Below are 17,795 nucleotides of genomic sequence, written 5' to 3'. Positions count from 1 at the left end.
AGCTGCAAATGCATGCTGCAAAATACGTTAGAAATGAAGTGTTCATTTCCCAATGGCATTCCCCCTTATTGCCATTACTGAAGTGATTTATTCCAGCATTCATTGCTTCACTTTCCTGCTATTCCTCTGTCTTCACAACTGTACCTGTGAAGTGTAATTGTGAAGACTCATTCCACCAATGCTGAGTGTACAGATTGAGCCATCCTTGGATTCTGACAGTATTGAAGTTTTCTTAGTTAATTGTCTTAATAGTGTTGCCCCTGCATAGCCACAGTGACCAGAGGGAGAACAGCAGGCTTGATTTAGCAAGTTTGATGCTCAGGACCATTCCTTATTCTCTCCGACAAGCCCGCCGACAGCTACTAAGGAACCAGTTTAAGCAGTTAGAGACCAGCACGCGCAGGCAGGCTGTGCTTGCATGCTTGAACCCTGCAAACACAAAATTTAACTGCAGATATGTTAAGTATCTCACCACGATAGAGCAAAGATTACCCAATCTACAACCTGCGGCAAGCACTGGTTCCGGCACCTAACGGTCAAACTTTGGGCCTAGGAAAAACTGAAAGTCAGATTCTTTCGGTCCCTTACCGCACGGACTTTGATAACGACAATTATACAGACTTTTTTATCACATTTTAACAACTTGCTTAAATGTAACGATTGTACTGGTTTTAATTAACTATACATAATAAAAATTATCTTATCATTCCTTATTCTCTGGGGTTCAATTATTAGGATCTGTTTCCACTGGAGCACAGGTTTGCAGTGGACATGTCCCTATATTTCAGCAGCATGCAGTGCCATTGTGTTGGATTTAGCCCTATGGTTGGTAATCATGGATTCTGAGAATCACTTTACCTCTTGCCTACAGAACAATGCCAATACCTACAGTGGGCATTGGGTCATCCCATTAGTTAGCATTTGTTGACCTTCTGATCAATCTCATTTGCTTGCTTCTTGTCTGATGAATTGTCTTCCTCTTGTTCTGTTTGCTCCTTCCTGGGCCATATTTCTCTTTTTTTTACCATCCTTTAAATTGCATAATTCGTATCCTCCCACTGCTTACGTTAAAGAACTACTTTTTTCCTTTGTTTTAAGCAGTCAATGGGAGTGCATGTGCTTCCTTGCTCTCTTCTGTGCGCTGCTTTCTCTTTCGCGGTCTTGCCCTCCTGCACTCTCCATTATGGATGATTAGCGCTTGTGAACTTCACCAGAACAAAGAAGGGCAAGGCGGTGACCAAGCGCACCTTTTTATATTGGATTATCCTGTGCTTTATGCTCTGTTATGTCCTGGGCAGGAAAGCGGCTCCAACTGGAATTCACGCCCACTCAAATAGGGCAAGGCCAACTCAAAAAGGGCCTTAACTGCTTTCACAGCTCTTTCGAGGGATGCTTTTGGTCATTGACATCCTACTGTGCGGCCACATGGTCATATTTTAAATACTATGGGTGCCCATTATTGCCCCACAGCTCAATGACACAACGGTGGATACTTTTCAAGGATGGGTCGCATGACGTCATTGATTGACCGGCACTATTCAGTCCCGCCTCTTGCTCTCATACTCATTCATAAGGTGCAAAATCTGCAGGAAAACTATCCATCAGTAGAGAAAATTGCTGCCCATCTGTAACAATATTTCTAGTGGATGCATTGTGTTTCCACAGACTCCTCACTGCCCTCCCTCCTACCAGGTGAGTTAGTGTGTGATTAATAAGATTCTGTGAATGCATGCATATGAAGTGCTGTATTTGTCACTGTCCTTCATTCCCTTTTGGTTCCTCTCCACACACTTCAATGAGGTAGGGGGCAAGGGAGGGTGGTGGGGTCCTCCCCGGAGGCACATGTTTTGGGGATGGCGGGCTCCTCCTATCCACTCTTTTCTGCGGCATCACCAGCACCCCCGCTCTTACACGCGGCTATGGGGCAACCGCTGCAGGTAGGGCTCAAGTCGGGGTACACCCAGGTACACGGGGTCCCCCCACTCTTTTCACAGGGGGGGCGCCGTCCCCCCTGCCAAGAAGCTGGGCCCCACAGAAATATTCTGAATGTGTCCCGGTGTAATTTTCATACACCGGGACACATTCAGCATGTGACGTCATGAGGTAATTTGCATTTTGTCAGTCCCCCCACTTCTTTTAATAGGACTTGTGCCCTGGCTGCAGGTATCACCAGCATTCCCCCCCCCCCCCCCCGCTCTTGCGGCAATGCAAGGCAACTAGTCTGGCTACACCACTTGTAGGGGGAAAATACCAGGAACTCTAAATCCATCACCGGTTGGCACTTACATACCCAGATGTCCTCACATGCTGGTTGAGCGTGGTCACTACTGAAGCAGACATGGCACCACCTAGTGGTGTATGAAAGCAATTCATGTGGCAAGGGATTTTGGATCCAGTCTGGCACCTGGATATATCCTCCAGAAATATTGTTACTGAAGGTAAGTAACTTTTTTGCTTCCACCAATATCAGAATGCCTTCCTCTTTAATTACTGTACTGTAGACAAAATCTTATATTAACAACAAGGGACCCCATTTCAGTCAGCAGGGGACCTCGGGGAACATACTTTTTAGAACAACAGCCTGTGCCCAACCACTATCAGATCTGACGCCAGGGAACAGACCGAACTACCGACTAACCCGGTGGTATCCTCCCACCGTCGGATTACGCTATTGTAACGCGGTACAACCTTGCCCGATCCTGGGTTGCTTTGCCACCATTAGGCTACTACCCCCTTGCCTGTAACGGCCCACTGTATCGCCCTGGCAATTTGAGGCTTAATAACGTTAAGGCATTAATTGAATGTCCTGATGATGGTCCCCATGATTAAGTAGGGGGACCGAAACGCCGTCGACCTGTCTAGCACCCTATACAAAACTTGATTTATATGTGATGTAATGGTGCTTTCTTGATACTTCTGTACAATTGAATTTTAAACAGAAAACATTACTTTTGCCTTAAAACGCCCTTTTATGTTCTCAATCTACCTTCTGTATTAGATCTGATAGTGGTTGGGCACAGGCTTGTGCGCCACACTGGTGAATTGTTGAAGGTATTCTTTCTGTATGAATCATTTGTTCATTGAGTAAATTTGAAGACCTCTGTCCGGCTGGACATGTCGCTCCAAATATAGATCTGATTCTGTCTATATTTATTGTCTCATATATATTTGCATGCATGGGACCGCTGTTGTTCTAAAAAGTAGACAAAACCTTAGCACCAATCAATAAACACTTTTGATTTTAATTACACATTGGTGTAGAATGGTATAGGTTGATCATCCTATGACATTATAATCCCGGTAAAGGCCAGCTGCATGCTGAATGCCTTCCTCTTTAATTACTGTACTGTAGACAAAATCTTAGCGCCAATCAAACCAATCAATAAACACTTTTGATTTTAATTACACATTGCTGCAGAATGGTATAGGTTGATCATCCTGTGACATCATAATCCCGGTAAAGACCAGCTGCATGTAAAAATGTGTATTTAAACAAAAGTGTGGAGATCAAGAAGTTTGCAAATTTCTCCTAACACAGTTTAATTGAATGGTAACTTGCCAGCCATGCTTTAGGAAACACCTATACAGAGTAAACATGCATGATACAGAAAACTTCTTGTAAATGCAGTTGAGTACATTAATTATACTCCCATAGTGGGGCACCCGAAAGATCTTGTCAAAAGAAAAAAACGTAGAACCTACCAAAAAAAATCGAAAACACTCAAAATGACTTCGTTTTTCCTCAATGATATAGCAAGAGACTAGACTACATTGATCGGGTAAAAATCGAAAACAAAAAGACTGACTGGTTCTATGGACTGTTCCTCGCCTCTGCTGGGAAAAGATAACACAGCACAATAAAACAGCAGATCTGGGCTTGCAGTTGATGCTGAGCTGTTTCCATTGGCGCGGGACCAGGATTGATTCGCTTTTGGTTGCTCGGTGTCTGGAGTCGTGCAGTTGTTAAAAATAAAAAATGGAATGAGATTAAGTTTGAGCAACTGCCAGTGACTGAGACGTATGCAAGCCTTCCATTGCCTTCTGTTGTGCGCATTTCTTGAATAGAAACGGGGAAATAAAACAAGTCAGCAAAAAAAGAGGTATTCCCAAGAGGTCAGGCGCTGCAGCCAATTCCCTGTGGGTAATTGGAATTTCGAAGACTTTTTAGCAAAATTTCTGAAGCTGTCTGAGAAGGAAAATGACTCACTGAAATAATGACTAAGCGAAAATATGTTCATTTTCTTGGATCATAAAGAGATAGCGGAAATTGCTGCCATGCATGCTATGTCAAGTCAACCAGCTAGGCATAGCATTTAAACCTAAACATATCTATCCAGACCTGCTACCTTTCTGTCAAAACTGAGAAGTAATGCGCAGCACTTATATTATACTTCGGTTATATATCGTGAATATGTTGCAACCATTTTAGTAGCCCACCTTTATTATTGCGTGATAGAAATAACCCGTCCACTACATCAACCTAACAAGTCTTTTTACCTAATCACTCAGGTAAGCCCTGGTGAGTCGATGTGGACAGAGGCGAGGCTCCCATTGGTGCAAGAGAATCAATAGCACCAGGGGGCCCACAGCGCTGAGGGGCCGATTCAGAGTAAACCGGGACAGTGTTGCATTTTACTAATACCAGCAGAGGGGCTATTTCCTTGGTTGGCATCCTTTCTAAGCTACTGATGTGAACTTAAGAATATCTTCAATAAATACTTATTTTGACTTTGTAGTGGATGCCATATTTTTGTAAAGCGATACTGTTGATCTCGTCATAGGCTCGAAGAACGGGGTTTTTAACACCTGATTGCCATCTCGTGGTCATTTTCTATAATTGCAAGGTACGCAAAATAGTCTCACGTTTTTGCAGAGCTAGAAGGCCTGCGCGCTATGTAAAATAAAAGTATAAAGCATTTGACGACTCTTTGCCGTAAAGAAGGTAGAAGCTTTACCGTAGAACGTGTTTGTGTTCATTCGTAGTAGAGGAGTCTTGTTGCGTTAGTTTGAAATATGTGGGGTTTTATCCTCGGAGTCATAGATGCAGGGCCGACCAGACCGGTCTGCAAACCAAAACCATCCCTGAGAAAAATGTTTAAACCAGTTAGTTACACCTTGCACCGTGCAAGTGAGCGTTTCATAATGGGTTTAGAATGGGGCATCCCAAATACTCATTTTGCTAAACAAAAAATGATCCCAATAATTGTTATTACAATCAATCAATGATAACTTTATGTCGGTCGAAAAGACCATAAAAGTGCAGATAAAATACATACAAGGTACGGTTCATTTTAAAACAATAGAGAACCAATCAGTATTAAGATAAAAAATTGATTAAACTCAGCAGTTATCAAAAGATCAAAAAATATAAAAGTCGTAATTGATCACAGGCATTATACAAAACTTTTCCTTCTGCGCCACATACCAAGTAAACAAGCACTGGCGTTGCCAATAGGTCTCGTAGTAGGAAAGTTGGAGCTATTGGTTTTGTAAATGACAAAGCCCTTTATGTTTTTAAAATGAAAACAAAAATGAAAGGCATTGTTATTTGCAATTGTAATAGCTCCAACTTTCCTACTGCGAGACCTATTGGCAAGTTTACCAAAAGCCCTTAGTTTGACGATGTTTTTGGCTACTTGAATTCTCGATCCCTCAATGCGCTTGCGCGCATTGTAGGTCACGAAACCTAAAAAGCACCAGCTAACTTATTCACGCACTTTAGTGTCTGGGAACTATAATCTTTCAAACTCTGAAAAGATTAGTGGTTTCTTTAAAATTGCATGTTACCAGCGTGCAGGATACAAGTAATTAGCATCCACTCTCTTTAATTGATGTCGGGCAAAGGTGGCACTTTGATGCGGTCTCCACTTATAAAATCTCAATATGAGTATCTGTAATTCAATACTATTCCTGAGCACCAAAAAAGATCCCAATTAAAAAAAATTATACTAATGTGTGTTTTATTGTGCTTCCTTTAACAGGCGCACTGCCTTGACTGATTAAGCTGAATTAGCATGCAACTCACTCGATATTGTGTGTTTAACATCCCAAAGAAGGATGAAAATCGGAATCGGCCCTGCCGGATTTGAAACTGAAGGTTTCACGCCGATGTCTGTAGCAGGTTCACTAAAGAGTCTTTGCAGACACCGAGGCTTCTGAAGTTCTAAATCTGTGCATTAGGGGAATAGTTTTTTATTCGCACATGTTCACAGTTCTGGATGTTTGAAAATAAAACAAATGAAAAAGAAGGAAAGATATATCGGCGCCTTGACTGACCCCTGCTCTAATCAACCTGCAAATCATAAGTGCCCTAGCGATTCATCCTTACAAGTTAGAGAAAATCGGTAAGGTTAAGTTTGGGTAACTCGTAACTCAAATATGTAACTCACAGCGCTTCGATGCCGCACACACTGAACAGTCTGCGCTACATTAAAATACAGCTATGGAATCCTTGAATCTCGGATGTCGGTACATTGTGTACACAAATGTTCCACCATCTGTGACACAGCTTTCAATGTGCTTGACTTGTCACGTGTACTAAAGGCAACAAAAAACAAGCATTTACAATGCAATGGTTTCGCCTTTGGAAAAGTTAGAGTTATTGGCATTGCTCATGACATTTCTTTTTTTTTTTACTTATAAATAAATGGCATTGTTATTTATATTGCCAACAGCTCTCACGGCCCACACAGCTCTCTCAGCCCACACAGCCCACAGCCGACACAGCCCACACAGCTCTCAGCCCAACACAGCCCACACAGCTCTCAGCCCAACACAGCCCACACAGCTCTCAGCCCAACACAGCCCACACAGCTCTCCCTTTAAAAAAATCGATGCTCTGCATACATGTTAAACAATCGTCTTACTCCACCACCATTAAGAACAGGTAGCCCTTTCTCACCGTATCATATATCCATTACTGGATTTTTTTGATAAAGGTCGCATGATCATATCTATGGTCAGATATACTTTTATGTAAAGATATATAAAGAGAAAAGAGTTGTAATGTCGGTGCCCAAGCAACTGATAGCCTGCAGTCTGAATCAAGGGCCTTTGAAATTAAAACACTTATGAAAGTAAGTCCAATATTGCTCTGAGCAAAGTCAAAACTCACTTTGTGTATTTTGTAAAGAATGAGTAACAATGGGTCTTGCAGACAACTGAGCATTTGTGTGGCATGTCTAGAGTTGGTATTGCAAATAAGTGTTGCAAGTAGCAATTGATGTGCTTGCTCCTCTCTGGGTGATACCTAAGACAAGTCCCCGGTCAGTAAGCACCAACAGTAACTGACACACAATTGCAAAGGCATCCCTTGTTCAGCCACCCAAACTTGTGAAAATGATTGAATGGCCCACAGGATAGTGTAATCAACAGTAGAAGATGGGTTTTCCATCAGTAGCAAGCTTTGAAAAATCATAAAAAGCTTACCAGACCTGCAGGTCTGATTACATGAATAATCTATTCAACCTAACTGTAATGCTCTTGGTCCATAAACTGGTCTCAAATTGTGTGATCTTGGGCAAATATCTTATTTTTACTGAGCCGCCTTGTTCTTCATAGCACATGAGAACACCTTCAAATATGTGCTTTCAATTCAATTCAATTCAAAAAATCTTTATTTCGGTAAAAGTTTACCATAAAAGACAATTATATAAAAACAATGTGCTTTCAGAATTTCTCTTATTAGAGGCACTCTTTTTTCTTTGATTTAATAGACTACAATTATGTTCCATGTAAAATTTGTACCTAGCCCACCTACAGGGTACACATGACCCCCGACTCGCCTCTTACTTCACTAATTGAAATGTCATCAGGTCGGTGGCAGGAATGATTTTTCAATTTCTGTTTAAAAACTTCTCACTTTAAATAAATATATTACTAAAACACACAGTTTCCCACTGACATGCAGTTTTACTGATCAAACTACACAGCGTACAACCAAAAATACTTGAATATCAGGTGTCAGCAGATATTTATCTCTTGTACATTACCAAGTAAAGTGTTCGAATTTGTTTTGAGCCTATTAAACTCTTTGTTTCCAGCACACTAAAAAATAAAGCAAATGAACATTCCTAATTGCTAATATATTTTGAAATATTTGTACTGTCCATTTACAAGTTATTTAAATGTTATGTATTATAAAAAAAACTGACATCCTAAAGCCTTTCTTTTCACAAGGAATGTCAGACAGTTCACTTTACAAAATCCTCTTAACTTCACTGTCCGAGAAATAAAAGTAAACAGCAGTCACCAGGATAAAATAAGCGGCAATTTGTAAAAAAGACATAAGCTAACTTTTGATCTCTGGGTTTGAAGAAAGAGCAAATGTAACTAGACAACAAACAAGATTTAAAGGTGTTTGTATTTGTCGTTCACTTTCAGAAGGTTCAGAACATCTGTTCGTTGGCAGCTCCAGCTCTCTCCCCAGAATGGCCCTAAAAATAGTTCGCCCTGATAAAATCTGACTTGCCATAGTGAGTGGGAGAGTAGAATTTTCAAGGTCATTCACAATGCCAATAGCTTGATCTCTTTCAAATGCAAGACCTATTGAGCACACAGAGCCACACAAACACATACAGAGCCACACATACACAAAGAGAGCCACACACACACACACACACACACACAGAGCCACACACAGACTGACAAAGCAGGGATGCACCATGGGCAGAATACAAGCAAGAGTGGAGATTTAATGAAGATTATTATATTTTTTTTATTAAGATGTACGTGAGCCACAAAGGGATTTATGCAGATGTCTGCATAGCCCACATGGCCTTAACAGAGGAGACTACAGCATAGTGTTAGTGCCCAGCACCAGGAATGGTTGCCCCATCTCGATTTCGCTGTTTGGCCGGGCGCGCACACCAGGATGCGTTTTCCAATAAACCTCTACACACCCCCAGACTTCCTTCACCACCAAGGCACCTCGCAAATGTAAAGTGGTCGTTGGTATAAGGAAAACAAAGCAGGTCATGCCCCTCGTGGTATTAAAGAACCCACGAGGAGCGAGTACATACGCAGCTTCATTGCGAAATAAACTGGCAGACGCCAAGAAAGCCAAACGAGCACACACAGGCAGCTTCCAGGAGAAGTGTGCGGATTCAACTGGAGGCCTAGGACGATTAAGAGATGGGAAGGGGCATACATGCCAGCGGGGGTATGGAAGGGGTAATAAGAACTATGGAGAACGGAAAAGAAGGGGTGTGCAAACTGGCCATGCACGCCCAGCGAGTGCATCTAAGGAGACAAGCAAACCAGTAATCCGAGGGCGGCAGTCCGGTTGGCCCAGCTCCGCGGATCCCTGGCAAATCTAACAGCCAGAAGCAGCGATGCACTGTGTCAACACAGGCTTTCTCTGGTCATTTATTAGCAGGGGGAAGTGCCAGACACAGCTCGCACTTCGTGCACCTTGCTTGCTTCACCCTGCAGGCCGCGGGCTCTTTCCTTGCACAAGAGGCTCTGTGCAAGGCGGGGGGAGGGGGTTGTGGGTCCAAACGACAGTACAAGTGAAAGCGATCTTGAAAGCATGCTTGGCGATGACAGCTAGGACTCAGTCATCGCAGCAAAGGCACACTCTGAGGTCAGACAACTGCAGGAGCAGTGGGAGACTAGGCAACTGGGGGCTTTGACGGGGCGAGGGATGTGCGGGTTGGAAGCAGTATGTACCGAGGCAATGCGTGGTGTCCTGAAAGAAGGCAATCCAGGACACAAACTACTGTAATCTAAAAGCCCGAAAAAAACATCAACCGACGTGCATATTACTTAAAAGAAACAAACCTTATGAACGGGGCAAAACAAGCAGTGACTGGGGAAGGAAGGGGAGGAGGGATGGGTGAAGCAAGGGCATGGGGATGTAAACACTATCGGGAAAGCTAAATGGGATGGAGCAGCCACTGTGGTATTTGACTGCACTTAAAACCCCTGAAATTGTTTGGGTGAAAGTACGCGTGTTTCAACCCCGAGCCAACAGAGTGCAAGACGGACCACACACACTACGGCTTGTGTGTTCGGGTCAGTTTGGGCATTATGTGGCCCCAGCCCTCGCGGAGTTATTCAGAGAATTAAATTCAGCATTGGGCACGAGGTGGTGAAGGGACGGCGAGCAGGTGCAAAAAAAAACAAGCTGTGCCAGGAGCGCCGCGGCCAGTGTCCCTGCAGGTGCCCTGCACAGGCTGCACGTACCTTCCCTCATCCCCCGGGTCTGCAGGCTCAGGCTCCCGCCCGCCCTCGGCAAGATTATTATATTTTTTTTATTAAGATGTACGTGAGCCACAAAGGGATTTATGCAGATGTCTGCATAGCCCACATGGCCTTAACAGAGGAGACTACAGCATAGTGTTAGTGCCCAGCACCAGGAATGGTTGCCCCATCTCGATTTCGCTGTTTGGCCGGGCGCGCACACCAGGATGCGTTTTCCAATAAACCTCTACACACCCCCAGACTTCCTTCACCACCAAGGCACCTCGCAAATGTAAAGTGGTCGTTGGTATAAGGAAAACAAAGCAGGTCATGCCCCTCGTGGTATTAAAGAACCCACGAGGAGCGAGTACATACGCAGCTTCATTGCGAAATAAACTGGCAGACGCCAAGAAAGCCAAACGAGCACACACAGGCAGCTTCCAGGAGAAGTGTGCGGATTCAACTGGAGGCCTAGGACGATTAAGAGATGGGAAGGGGCATACATGCCAGCGGGGGTATGGAAGGGGTAATAAGAACTATGGAGAACGGAAAAGAAGGGGTGTGCAAACTGGCCATGCACGCCCAGCGAGTGCATCTAAGGAGACAAGCAAACCAGTAATCCGAGGGCGGCAGTCCGGTTGGCCCAGCTCCGCGGATCCCTGGCAAATCTAACAGCCAGAAGCAGCGATGCACTGTGTCAACACAGGCTTTCTCTGGTCATTTATTAGCAGGGGGAAGTGCCAGACACAGCTCGCACTTCGTGCACCTTGCTTGCTTCACCCTGCAGGCCGCGGGCTCTTTCCTTGCACAAGAGGCTCTGTGCAAGGCGGGGGGAGGGGGTTGTGGGTCCAAACGACAGTACAAGTGAAAGCGATCTTGAAAGCATGCTTGGCGATGACAGCTAGGACTCAGTCATCGCAGCAAAGGCACACTCTGAGGTCAGACAACTGCAGGAGCAGTGGGAGACTAGGCAACTGGGGGCTTTGACGGGGCGAGGGATGTGCGGGTTGGAAGCAGTATGTACCGAGGCAATGCGTGGTGTCCTGAAAGAAGGCAATCCAGGACACAAACTACTGTAATCTAAAAGCCCGAAAAAAACATCAACCGACGTGCATATTACTTAAAAGAAACAAACCTTATGAACGGGGCAAAACAAGCAGTGACTGGGGAAGGAAGGGGAGGAGGGATGGGTGAAGCAAGGGCATGGGGATGTAAACACTATCGGGAAAGCTAAATGGGATGGAGCAGCCACTGTGGTATTTGACTGCACTTAAAACCCCTGAAATTGTTTGGGTGAAAGTACGCGTGTTTCAACCCCGAGCCAACAGAGTGCAAGACGGACCACACACACTACGGCTTGTGTGTTCGGGTCAGTTTGGGCATTATGTGGCCCCAGCCCTCGCGGAGTTATTCAGAGAATTAAATTCAGCATTGGGCACGAGGTGGTGTAGGGACGGCGAGCAGGTGCAAAAAAAAAACAAGCTGTGCCAGGAGCGCCGCGGCCAGTGTCCCTGCAGGTGCCCTGCACAGGCTGCACGTACCTTCCCTCATCCCCCGGGTCTGCAGGCTCAGGCTCCCGCCCGCCCTCGGCAAGGCGCACCGCAAGACTCGCAAAAGCATCGCAGCCGCCATGCTACCCGTCTGACAACCGTGCTTCCGCTTCCGCTTCCGGGTAAGTGAGCCGGGAGAGTCACGACACAAACGATGGACTGCTGGGCAAGTCGGGCTTCCCTCCTCCGCTCTGGGGGGGGGGGGGGCGGACGGGAGAGGACGAGGGGGGCGAGAAAGGTCACGGACGTCGGGAGGGGGGCGGGAGAGGACGAGGGAGGCGGGAGAGGGGCAGCTAGCAACAAATAAGGAGACCCGAGCAGCAAGGGAGGTGCCGGCAATGCCGGAACAGACTCGGGGGCGTTCCCGGCGTCGCGTGACGTCGGCAAAAGCCAAAGAATCTCGGGAACGCCCCCGTGTCTGGTCCGGCATTGACGGACAGGCCCCTCGTCCAATGGCTAGGCTCCGTTTATGGAGCTAGCCAATCGGACGGGGGGGCGTCTTCCATAGTGCTTACTATACTCATTAGATTTCTCTGGAGGCGGAGCCTAATCGGCTCCGCTCACCAGCGAAACCTAAAAAGGTGCGGTTAAGTTTTTTAGTGAGTCTGCGCACTAACTGCCGTTTTACCTCAAGCTCTATGTCACATTAAATATGTCCATGTCATGTATTATTTTATTTCAATATTTTATTATAAAATAAAAGCAGAAATATTTCCAAAGAATGTATTCACACAATATAAACAAAGAAGAAGACATTTAGTGACCGGTGGTTCGCTCTGCAGCTCTTGGTCGCATTCGGAGGGGGAGGGGTCGTGTGAGCGTCCAGCTGTAGGTGACTGCACCGTGCCAGGTTGCTACCAGAGAGCAGTGGGCAAATGCTCAGACCCGGCTGGCACAGGGCACAGACGGAGCTGCATCTTTCGCGGTGCTCCTGCGACATGCTGCTGCGAGTCCTGTAAACTTATAATATATACCTGCGATATAGGAGTGAATTATTACACCTTGTCCGCCTGGTGTCCCAAATATGTATGGCCTGGGTGTATTTAGCTTCAGCCATATTGGCAACGTACATGTAACATAAAAACGTGACAAGGCTACAGAGAAGTTCGCAGCTCCCAGCAAGTATGCTGGGTTGTGAATCCACCAAAAAACAGCCTTGTAAACCCTTCCGACCTGCCTTTGCACGTACTCCACTTCCGCAGTTCATTGCCGTACCGTAAACCATCCATTCATCCAGCCAGCCCGAGGCTGCCACTGTCCAATCAGGATCCCTCCTCGCTGATTACCGGAGTCCCCTGGGGCTCCTATTGGGGTCCGAGGTCCACCAGGTTGGAGGACATGGGGTTCAAGATGGAGTCCTGTAAAGTGTGGTGGTGCATGGGGTCTGGTCCGGACACGGGGATGGCGCTTGGGCCCTGGGGGTGTCCCATGCCATGCAGGGGGTGCAGACCAGGGTTCGAGGAGAGCATCATGGCCGGGCTCGAGGACCGGTGCTCCGGAGTTCCCAGGGGCGTCTTTTCCTCATCGGAACTCCCCAAAACTGTCTTATTTTTGCCGTTCATGGAGGACGATAAGGCGTTGTGGCTGTTGGAGTTCTCACTGTTCTCCCTGTAGAGGAAAATGGGCAGAGACAATACTGTCTGTGTCCGGCCCGGAGGCTCAAAATGGACAAAACCACAGGGGCAGAGAGGTGGGGGTGAAAAGACTGAATGGAGGGCAGCAGAAACAGAAACAAAGCAGAAACGGTCAAAACACTGAGCAGCAGGCTGAGAGATGTGAGGATATAAATGACAGAGCAACACACTGTAAGGAGAACACAGCAATACAAGGGGTAAAAAGTTCGAAAATGAGCAGCGAGGGTTATATGGACCCTATTGAAACTAAACAGAGAAAGAGACGCGCAAACAGACTGGAAACAGAGCAGAAGGGACAGATGCAAAAGCTGAAGCCATACAGCCGAAGCCCGTTAAATGACGAAAAGAGAACAAAATGAAAGGAACAGAAGTCACTGGGCATAAACACAGAGGATGCAGAGAAGAAGGCTGAAATCACAGCAGTGGAAGAGACACACGACAGAATGAAAGAGTAAAAGAGGTGAGGAGGAAGAGACACACAGATATAAAAAAACAGGAGAGCGAGAGGTAGTCTGAAATAACAGCAGTGGAAGAGACACACAACAGAATGAAAGAGTAGACGAGGTGAAGAGGAAGAGACACACAGATATAAAACAAGTTAGACTGAACTGTCTGTTCAGAGAGTATTCATAAACTGATGAAGAGAAGCAAACTGAAAGTACGGCCTGGCTGCGGCCGGCCAAGAATAATTAGGGGAGGAGAAGCCTTTGGGAAACTGCAGGGAAGGGGGCGGAGAGGAGGCTCTGATGGAGAGCGATGTAAAGCCATGCTTTTGCAGCGAAACCTAACAAGAAGAGACATGGAACTCGGCGGGCTGTGTATGCAATCAAGCGGAAAACGAAAGCCGTGCAAAACTAGATGGGCCGGCCAGCAGTGAATAATTAGGGGAGGTGCTGGGGAACAGATGGCCGTGAAGCAGGGGGCGGGGCAGCGGAACCCTTTGAAGTCACGGCCTGCGGCCGTGATGGCAAATGCTGCTGGCAGGAGAAGCTTGTGGGTGAAATGCAAGCTCGTGCACGAAGGAGCTTGTGGTCACGTGATCTCACGTGAACTTTGGAAAAAACGCTCGTAAAAAGTCAGCTTTTGGTTTGACAATAACAGGTCCGAGTTTCACTCGACCTAAAAACGAGATACTGCAAATACTATGGGAGAAGAAGTATCATACATTAGAACCCTGCAGGCCTGTATACAATGTCTAAACCCCAGGTTCCTACATAAAGGGATCAGCCAGCATTTCCTTATTGTTACATACGCTGGACAGAAAAACATGACATGAGGAACACGTGGAGAAGTGTGGATCAATGGTTAGAGCGGCAGACCCTAATGCAGAGGTCTAGCCCGGGACCAGGGTTCAATTCCCCGCCTCGGCGGGTCTTGGGCTCAAAATTCCACGGACCTGATAATTCTCGCCTCGGTGCCTATTCCAATCATGGAGTCCCACTCTGCAACTCTGGGCAATAGCTTGCTTAATCTCCACAACGGCCCCCACAACGCTAAGGATGCCTGGCCTCCACCTTGGGGGTGCCCAGGAGTGGACGCCTCACAGGGAAAGCCAGGATGGGTTCCACAGCGGTATTCGTACAAGCGCCTTGAGACCCTTGCGGGTGAGTAGTGCGCTATACAAGTATCAATTTACATAACATCTTCTCGTTTATAATTGCATGCCGGGCAGGCTCCATTCTCTGATTTAGCCCATTTAGAAGTAAATGCCCTGAATTTTTAATACAAAACACGCGCAAGTACATTGGCTGTATTTTTTCCATTGGCTATATCACGATAGGCCTTCCAGCCTCAAAGGCAACTCCGCCAGATGTCCGAAAGGCCTGTAACAAGCTTGTAGTGAAAGGTCCCCGGGGAGCAGCCATATCTTTTGACTCTTTAAAATAGTAGGATCGGTAAGCGATAGTGTGATGGAGGAAACTGTCAAAAGATAGTGACTGCCCCGGATCAGCAAATGAATATTGTGTGCTCTCTTCATCAGGTACGGAGGGTGGAGCCCCCAAAGGGAATGCTCATCATGAGCGCCTGTCTTGGGCAAGGCTCGATGCGGCGTCCAATAGGATCCTGCCATCAGCTTTCATGCAAAAGAGTTGGTGGGCAGAGCAGGTGTTCCACCCAAACTCGAATACCAGGTCACTGGATCTATGCGATCCTGTATCCGTGATCATGAGTACGGATTTACCACATTTCACACGGATTTCCACATCGGTTGCATCATTTCCAGTTTTTACAAAAAAAACTTTTGTTTTTACATCGAACAAATCAAGAGTTACGAGAAAAAAACAATGGTTACGTGTTGTGCCAACATGTGGCAGACCCATCTGCTCTGGACAGCTGATCTTTTAGTCGGTGATTGCTGTATTCTGGTGTTTAACATGCACTAAGGGAGTGAAACCTTTCACGTCCACGTGTGATCGCTTCTCCTGCATTGACAGCTCCCCGATGTGACACAGTTTACAGTCTAGTAGTTGGGGTGGGCGGAGCTAGGTGGGCTGAGGGGAAGAGGAGGGGTCAGGACAGGATGAGGGTCAGTTAGAGTAGGTATAGGGAGCAGAGCAGACGTAGATAATAAAGGTGATAGAGAATGCACACCTATCGTGTCTGTCATTATTACAGTTAGTGGATGCGACAACTGGCGACGAGAGTGGGATCACAGTGACCCACTATCCCTGCTGCTGCAAGAAATACCCTGTCCCGGGCACCCGCCAAGACGAGGTCGCGATCGCGCCGTCTGTGCCCTGACAAGATTGCCGCCACGACAGCGTGAAGCCAGCATCAGAGAAGCCGCTCCACGATCGGGCGATCGTGTGGAGCCTTGCCCTGCGGGCTTAATTGAAGCGCTGCATGGCCGGCGTGTGAAAGACGCTTTCGCGCCAAAGGAAAGCGTCGGAATTGCCCCCAGTGACGCTGACAATATAGAAGGTACTGGGAGCCCACCCCAGCCCTCCTGAAGTGACCCGCGAATGTGGAGAGGGTCCCAGAAGCCAAGTGACTTCTGCAGAGGCACCGGAGGGAAAGTGCAGCGTCGGCCGACATCGGGTCTCACCCCCGATGCGTGAAAAACGGCGAGCGGCTGACGGGAGAAACCGGAGCTCGCCCCTGGCCTACCTGTAGGGTGAGAGTGGCCTCGAAGCTGAGCTGTGGAAATCCTGGTGATCCAGTGAAGAGATCCTCGGTGAGTGAGCTGAGGAGTGTATGAGAGCCAAGACCTCGTGGAGAATGAGAGTGCATGGGGAGCGGCCATCTTAGAGTCAGGCGCCTTGGAGGACATCACTAAGCAGTACCTGGGCGGCCATTTTGAAGTCAGGCAACCCAGAGAGAGACCCCTGGATGTCCAGAGAGCGGCCATTTTAAAGTCAGGCGCCACCAAATAAACAAGCCTTGGCAGACCAGAGCACTTGAGGACAACCAGCACGAGCTAATGCAAAGCCAACCAGATAAACAAACAAGCATTGGCGAAGACCCAACAAGCATTGGCGAAGACCAAACAAGCATTGGCGAGAACCAAACAAACCTTGGCAAAGATCAAACAAGCATTGGCAAAGACCAAACAAGCATTGGCGAAGGCCAAACAAGCATTGGCGAAAACCAAACAAGCATTGGTGAAGACAAATAAGGATACGGCGACACAATGGTGACTCCAGCCAATTCACCACCGCGAAATGAAATCAAGGGAGGAACCCACCTGCGAGCGCCAGAACTCCTAACCGTGACCCCCGGAGGGAGCATGGGTCCCAAGTGGCAAGAATGGCTGGAAGACTTTGAAGATTACATTGAGGGGTCCAAAGTAACAGCAGATAAGGAAAAGCTAATTGCTCTCCGTAACCTCGCAGATCGAGAAGTGAGCAAAATAATTAAAGACATTCCACCTGTTGATGCTGATACGTATGTCAAGGTGCGTGAGGCACTAAATAAAAAGTTTCTCCACAAAAGAAACGTGGACTATGAGCGCCATACATTCCATCAGGCACGTCAAGGAAAAGAAGAAACGATGAGCACGTTCATCACTCGTCTACGACGGCTGTCGAAATATTGTGAGTTTGAAACCTTCTCGCCTGATGCTGTCATCAAGACGCAAATCATAGCCGGATGCCATTCAGAAACGCTCAGAAGGCGGCTGCTAAGAAAACAGCACGAGATAGAAGAGATTGAGGAAATGACGAGCCTGTATGACCAGGCAGAAGAACACGCCACCAACATGGAAACAGGACACGGCGTGAGTCATGAGAAAATACACCGTGTTCAGGAGCAACGCAGTAGCAGACGAAAACATTCACAAGAGAAGCAATGGAGACCAAGACAATCATCACGCCAACGACGCCCAGAATATAGAAGAAAAGAACCGGGACGAAGGGACCGGAAACCAGAACGGTCCAGACGGTGTTATCGATGCGGATATGATTACCCTCACATAGACTCCTGTCCAGCT

General features: G+C 46.8%; 1 protein-coding gene across 1 annotated transcript in view; it reads left to right on the top strand.

Moving 5' to 3' along the window:
* Positions 1-17,795, top strand: part of LOC147705870 (arf-GAP with SH3 domain, ANK repeat and PH domain-containing protein 1-like) — a 1,082,966-nt gene that overhangs the window by 648,080 nt on the left and 417,091 nt on the right. The window lies entirely within an intron of this gene.

This window comes from Lissotriton vulgaris, chromosome 7 (genome assembly GCF_964263255.1).
Source record: "Lissotriton vulgaris chromosome 7, aLisVul1.2, whole genome shotgun sequence".
Lineage (NCBI taxonomy): Eukaryota > Metazoa > Chordata > Amphibia > Caudata > Salamandridae > Lissotriton > Lissotriton vulgaris.
Note: the sequence above shows the minus strand (reverse complement) of the source record. Positions and strands in the feature narration are given on the sequence as shown.